The sequence below is a fragment of the Amblyomma americanum genome, chromosome 6 (assembly GCF_052857255.1).
Source record: "Amblyomma americanum isolate KBUSLIRL-KWMA chromosome 6, ASM5285725v1, whole genome shotgun sequence".
Classification (NCBI taxonomy): Eukaryota; Metazoa; Arthropoda; class Arachnida; order Ixodida; family Ixodidae; genus Amblyomma; species Amblyomma americanum.
In genome coordinates this window covers 123,210,752-123,218,536 of record NC_135502.1, presented here as the reverse complement: position 1 = coordinate 123,218,536, position 7,785 = coordinate 123,210,752, and positions in this window count along the sequence as shown.

Below are 7,785 nucleotides of genomic sequence, written 5' to 3'. Positions count from 1 at the left end.
CCATCTGCAAGCCTGCGAGGGGGGATGCGCAGAACTTTTAAACTTACACAGGGGGATCAGAATCAAATATCCACCACCACACAAAGCTCTGACAAAGGTGGAGGCCACCATCTGGCGTAGACTACAGTCAAACACCTTCTCCAACCTACACATACTCAACAAAATGTTCCCATCACAATACAGGGCCACCTGCCCGTGGTGCGGAGCCACACCCACACTTTATCACATTACTTGGGAGTGCGAACGCAACAAAGCATTCCACAAACACGAACACCCGAGTGCGGAGCAATAGGATAGCCGTCTCACAAGCAGCGAGCTCACGGCCCAACGGTCCTTAGTGAGGCACGCGGTCGATGCAGCACGGCTCAGTGGAGCCCTGGAATAGGGGCCCACCCATGCTGAAGAGAAGACTCCGATCGCCAGCGCCAAGAACGAAGACGACGGAGCTTTCGAATCCGCGAATCTCTCGAATGGATCAATAAAAGTTTTCACTCACTCACTCAGTGCCTAGCACTAAGGAAAAATGAAAAATCAAAATTGGTTTTTGAGGAAAGGATAATGGCGCAGCATCTATTTCACATCTCGGCCGACAGCTGAACAGCGCCAAGGGGAGGGATAAAGAAGGGACTGAGAGATGAAAGGAAGACAGAGGTGCCGTAGTGGAGGGCTCCAAAATAATTTCGGCCACCTAGGGATCTACTCGCCGCGGTGGTTCAGTGCATGGTTAAGGCGCTCGGCTACTGATCCGGAGTTCCCAGGTTCAAACCCGACCGCGGTGGCTGCGTTTCGATGGAGGCGAAGCGCTAAGGCCCGTTTCACATGCATGCGATTTTCGCCTGCGACACTGCGAATTCTGTCGGTATGCGACTGGGGAGGGCCGTCGGTCTAGTCGCAGACGGCTTGCGATCGAGTTCCGTCCGGTTGGAATTCAGTGGCAGCGTCAGTGTGTTCGCTCTGCGACTGCCATTGGGGAGTGCCGAGACGGCGTGCGATGTGCGGTCACGTGGGTACTGTTACCGCGGTGGAAGCAAAAGTGTTTATTCTAATCAAAACATACGGAATAATGCCTTGCATCTAAAAATACGCTGGTCATAAAATCATCAACACATTCTGTGTGATGTTTCTGTCGCGTTTAATAATGGGTTGTCTATGCAAACATCAAGGACCCTTGCCTATTCCTCTGACCGAATTCGTTGTGTCGGTGTCGCATGTGAAAGCAGTGACCGAAAATCGCACTGCGACCTTACCGACTACACCGGATATTTTCGGTCCAGTCGCAGCATGTGAAACGGGCCTAAGGCGCCCGTGTGCTGTGCGATGTCACTGCACGTTAGCGATCCCCAGGTGATCAAAATTATTCCGGAGCCCACCGCTACAGCACTTCTTTCTTCCTTTCTTCTTTCACTCACTCTTTTATCCCTTGCCTTGCAACGCAGTTCAGGTGTCCGCTGATATGTGAGACAGATACTGCACCATTTCCATTCCCTAAAAAAGATTTCCTGGGGACCTTTAACGTGTAGTGCCATTGCACAGCACACGGCCCCTCACTCACCGATTTCGCCAGTCTTTGACTGCTTGACCTTGAAAACCAAAACCGAAGTGACAGCCGAAGTGCTAACGCACATAGTTCGCATTTGACCTAACCATGCTAAATCGTCCATAATTTTTTGTTATCGCTCTGGCCTGTATATGTGGCATACTTTTCGTTCTGTTATTTGTCTTGCAGTAATCACTTCTGCGCGCTTAAAGTAAGCAAAGTACGCCTTTCCACCTCTATGAGGCGTCTTTATGAGCGCATCCAACGGCCACCACTCGCAAGACGTTACGCTATCCTAGGACACAGCAAGTACTTTCGGGCCTTCTCTTTGAGATGGAAGCGACTGAGTGTAGTGTGCGAATAATATGCCAGCGGGTCGTTTTTTAATTGCATGCTCATGTCATGCTTAAATGTTTTGTTAAATTTAAAAAAATAACTTTTTGGCTTATTGTGGCAAAACTATCGCTGTGCGGGAAATTAAGGGCCGGCGCGATAAATTTTTGTAGCGAAAGCTACACTAGGCTAGTCAACGACGCATCGCGGGTAAGCGTCGCTAGCCACCACTGTGCATGCGCCACTAGTTGCACTGAGCCACAGGTGTTCCGCCGCCGCGCAGCGCCGCGCCTTTCCTCAAAAATGTAGTAAGTGGTTTATTAAAATAATAATAAAAACGAACGAAAAGGTTTTTGCTAGCCCTGGCATCTGCCGTCAAGTCAATACAGAAGCACCTGAGCAGGGGCAGCGGAAATAAAGGATAGCAGGAAGAATGGAGAAATGAATGAAAGAGGTGAGGAGACAGCTTGAGAGGTTAGGGGACGAGGTAATATACTCAAAAAATTTTTACGCAAATATTAATATGTACAGGTTGCGCGCGTGACTAGTTCATGATGAAGCAATTTCATCCTCAAAATCAAATTTTCAATTTTCAATTCCCTCTTTCTTCGTTTCTTCTTTTCTTCCCTCCTTTATTCCTTCCCGTACGGCGCGTTTCGGGTGTCCACCGAGATATGTGAGACAGTTACAGCGCCATTTAATTTCCTCAGATAATTGTCACTAGCCTAATTTGAATAAACCTGGAATTCATCGAAAAGCAAGGACGCTTGCTGAGCGTTTCAGGCTCGTCCATGCCAACTCCACTGCACGCTGGCGACAGCCGTTCTATATATACCCGTACGACCACGTGGCTATGGCGTGGTTTCACATGGTATTACGACACCACCATCGGGTGTCATCACGTGGCTTCACATCAGCCCATCGGGTGGTCTTAATGACAAAGGTAAACCTAAAGGTCACCTAACCTCAAAGGTCAGAGGTGAAATGTCAGAGGCCAAAAGTCAACTAAACGTCATGGGCCAAGGTCAGGGGTCGAGGGGTCGACACCATAACTGTACCACATATGGTCATACACGGCTAACGTGGTTGGGCTAAAGATCATTCAAGGCCATTCTCAAGCCTACGCGACGACTGCTTTACACGGCGTAGTGAAGCTGTTGACTTCAAAACCGAAGAAAACAAGTGAGCCGAGCCGCCGTGGTGGCTCAGTGTTCAGGGCGCTCATGTACTGACCCGGAGTACTCGGTTCGAACCCGACGGCGGCGGCAGCGTTTCAATGGAGGCGAAACGCGAAGGCAACCGTGCGCTGTGCGATGTCAGTGCACGTTAAATATCTCAGGGTGGTCGAAATTATTTGTAAGCCCTAGACAACGGCACGTTTCTTTCTTCTCTCAGTCCCTCCTTTATCCTTTTCCTTATGGCGCAATTCAAGTTTCCGGCGACATGTGAGAAAGATACTGGTATTTCCTCCTAAAAACCAAAACCAAAGTTATCCGCCGGCGTTCATTCAGTTCATTGAAGTTGACAGCGTTGTACAGGCCTTTCATATTTACGAAAGGAAAGGCTCAAAACCGGCTCCCTGGATCAGTGGAAACCTCAGTCTCGCTTTCTGGTACGTGGCATTGGTGTCCAGTGCCCCGCCGCGGTGGCTCAGTGGTTAGGGCGCTCGACTACTGATCCGGAGTTCCTGGGTTCGAACCCGACCGCGGCGGCTGCGTTTTTATGGACGAAAAACGCTAAGGCGCCCGTGTGCTGTGCGATGTCAGTGCACGTTAAATATCCCCAGGTGGTTGAATTTATTCCGGAGCACTCCACTACGGCACCTCGTACTTCCTTTATTCTTTCACTCCCTCCTTTATCCCTTCCCTTACGGCGCGGTTCAGGTGTCAAACGATATATGAGACAGATACTGCGCCATTTTCTTTCCCCAAAAACCAATTATTATTATTATTATTATGGTGTCAAACTGCAAAAAACTGCTCTTATTGCGTTCCGCATACTAAATAGGCAGCGCCCCCACCCTGCCACTATGGCAGGTGCCAGTTAATGTTGATCGCGAGAGGTTAGCTACCGAATGAACGCTACGGACTATTGCTGAAGTGCCGCGCGTCTGACACAAGTTGGCAGCGCTAATGCATGCAGCCCACATCTCTCTCTCTCTCAACACCTCCACGTACTACCTAAAAGCGAGATTGAGGCGTCCATCTGACCCAGGGAGTCCGTTATGCTCCCTTCCTTTCCTCAAAATCGTCTTCGTCCAGAACGTTGTCAACACGACAATGAGCACGATGAACGCCGGCAGCTTTCGCTTTGTATATCCTGGATTAGGTGAGGTAATCCACATTCATTTTGTAGCGAAAGCTGCACAACGCTAGCCGAAGCGATTTCGCACGCCTTTGCTATCTGCTCCTACTACGCAAGCGCGAGTTTCGCCACAGGATGGATGGATCGAAAAAAACTTTATTGGTGACAAATTTTAAATTTTCTTCACCCTTACGGGTCACTGGGCGCCGTTGCCGATCCTCGGTCCAGGATCTCGCCTTGACAGCTACCAGCGTGGCTCGGCGTACGAGATATCGTTGCGCTTCCTCGCCCTGGCTGGCCAGCAAGTGCTCCCACTGCGTAATACTCGGGTTGTCTATTATAGTCCGCCTTAGCGCAGGTCCATGTGACATGCACCAGTGTAGGTTTACCCTGACATCGCGGACATTCGTCTACATATTGTGTAGCAAAAATCTTGTGTAGTTTGTGCAGGTGCAGGTAGGTACTGGTTTGTAGTCCGCGCCAGTGTACCGCCTCCTTGGTGGAAAGCCTTTTGTGTGGGGCTTGGTAGCGTTTCCGCTGACCCCTGTAATGATCGAGTATGTCTGATGACGTGGCGGTAACGGGGTCAAAGGTGCCCGTGGTCCAAAGTGTTGAGTCTGCTAGGTTGACGTACCCTCCAGTTAACTCGTCTGCTGCCACGTTGCTCCTCATCTCCTCATGTCCCGGAACCCATACTATATTATGTTAAGTATTTATGTGTCTTCTCGTTGTGTGTTGAATATGATTGGCGATGCTGTCGATCCTGCCACTTGTGTAGTTTCTGCATGCTTGTTTAAGGTCCGTCACTATACTGAGGTTCTGTCCTGTGGCGTTGCTGGTTGATATTGCCAGAGCAATGGCGGCCTCTTCAGCTGCCTCTATGCTTGGGTTGTTTTTCGTTGCGCTGGTTATTTCTTTCCCTCCAGCGCAACGATAAACAACTCAAGCATAGAGGCAGCTGAAGAGGCCGCCATTGCTCTGGCAATATCGCACGGTTACGCAGGAGGACAGAGCCTCGCTATATTGACGGACCTTAAACAAGCATGCAGAAACTACGCAAGAGGCAGGATCGACAACACCGCCAATCATATTCTACACACGATGAGAAGACAGGTGCGCCGCGCGTGACGTCCAGCTTTGCCGCTGCCGCGACCGCCGCCAACTCCTTTGTTTGTAGGCGTCTGAGTGTCGTGGCCTGCGCCCTGTCCAGGTAGGGGTGAGGGGCGGGATTCACTGGATACTTTAATCACGCTTTTAGCGACATGGCGGTATAGTGACAGAGAGATGAGCTCTGCTTGCTTGCATTTGCGTTGACAACGTTTTGGCAGAACCGCGGAACTGGAGCACTACGCCTCCGGCTTTCATTGGGTTTGATGGCGTTGGCCCTGACAACGTTGCAGACGCCGATGGTTTAGAAGATATGTAAAGTGTATAACTGGCTGCCATAACTGACGCATAAATGGCACATAACTAACTCTATCGCCCTTTCGGATACTCAGCGTTGGCGTCCACCTACAAAAGCATTCTTTTGCGCAATATTTCGTGCTAAGCCATGTGTGGTTCCAACTTAATATACGATTAAAAATTTGCTGGGGGTTGAGCATTGCTAACCACGAAATACTGTGCAAAACCTGCTTTCGCGAAAACATGCATTTGCACAATATTTCGAGCTTAGCAATGATGAACAGTCAGCAAAGTTTGAGAAGTATGCAATGGGAACTGCACTTTATTAAGGCAGCAACATTTGACGCGGTGCGTTCGGCTTCGCTTTGAGGCTGGTGGGACATCTCGGTTAAAAGGGTAACGAAGAGGAGCAGACTAGCAGAGACAAGGATAGCTTGACAGTAACCTAGACTAAGTTTTCTCAGGTCGAACATTAATGGTTAAACGACAATAAACATGAAGAACAGGATGAAAAGAACAAAAACAAAAACATGGAATGGAAACACAAAAAGATGCCCATGTCCAAGAGCGCGCTAGCGCTAGAAAGGCAAAAAGGCTTTTAAACAACAGAAAACTCTTGAAGGAACACAAGAAAGGATACAATTGCAGCGGGACACATAATCGAAAGAAAAATGAATATAAGGAGATGGTTGCGGCGATGTAAACTTTTTACAGGCAAAACAAAACGAAGACAAATTACAAAGCGTGCAGCACGTCTTCGTTTATTTTCTCGGTATAAAATTTTGCGCGTCGCTGCCATCATGAACACCCAACTAGGCCGAATGCAAGCACTTTTGACAATAAAACACAAAAAAGAACTAGTGTACAAAAAAAAGACCAAGGGATAGCATTCGGAGAAGCCGCGCGTGTGCGGACAGGATATGAAAGCCCTCGAAAACACAGTAATCAACAAAAGAAGCTCCCGGTGCAGAAGAGGGTGACGCGAAAGGGCAGATAAAAAAAGGTGTTGTGAAGAGCCCACGGGCCGGAAGTAGGTGCTTGGGAAGCCGTGGAGCTTAAACGAGGTGGGAAAAATTGGTTCAGGGACCATAAAAGATGCGCAGGCTGTTCACATAAAAGCAAAAAGGAAAGAAATAAAATAAACGGCCTGAAATGTAAAAAAAAGTTCGCGAAAACTCAAAGAAACAGGCGGCAGGGATAGGGCACTTTAACTTCCTACCTTTTTTATATAGGCTGGGTGGAGAAAACTGCCGTTTGACGGTGCACTGTATTTGTAAAGGATCATCAAAACCTGAATACTGCACCGATTATCAACGACAGCAGTCCGCGTGCCCATGAAAATAAATCTTCGGCGGTGCAATGATATATATGTCGGAATGATATCCTGGTATCATTTACAACTGATCCACACATAATTTTGCGCTTTCGTTCTGACTGCGTGCTACATAAGAAAGGAATTAGGGATCCTAGAAAGTAATTTTGCACAGATAGAATTGGTAGAGTTTGAACATAGTTCAGCCGAGTAGACGTGCGAAACATGCCTTTAGCGTAGCTGGCTCATGGGTTTGGTTTGATGGGTCGTCGGCATGACTCTCGGCGATGTTATACTCAGTTTAAGTTTTTTTTAGGTCATGCTGATTTAATCTGTACGAGCCGCGGATGGATGAAGACGACGACATGCCGTGCCAGCGCGAGAGTGCGTTGCAGTTTTACACGAAGCTTGTTCGGCTGCGGCGATAGTCTAATGTTTTTGCCAGTGTTTTCTTAAGGGTTGTGCATAGTTCATGTACTTATTACATCGTATCACTGTATAAATACCACGGTGAAAAAAAGGAAAGCGGCGATAGCCTATATAGTGCTGTCGCACAGTGGCCTGCGGATCTGATCTGTTACCGCCGCCACGGCTTCGACTCCCAGTTGTGGATATTTATTTCATTTTGCTTGTAACTTGACACGGCGTCGCTGTTGCTAGGCAACGGCACAAGAAAGAGCGTTACAAGATTCATGGTCGGCGTCGGTGAGCGTATGAGTGCTTTAGCACTAATATTAAAGAAGCAGTAAGTTGTTGCCAGACTAGGAAAAATTCAGTGGGTCATCTTCTGGACCTGAAGTGCGGTGAGGCGAAAACCTTTTGCGCGGTGCAGCTGCTTGTGTCACCGATATGTGGTTAAGATGTTGATTAAGTGGACAATTGACTGTGACTCTTA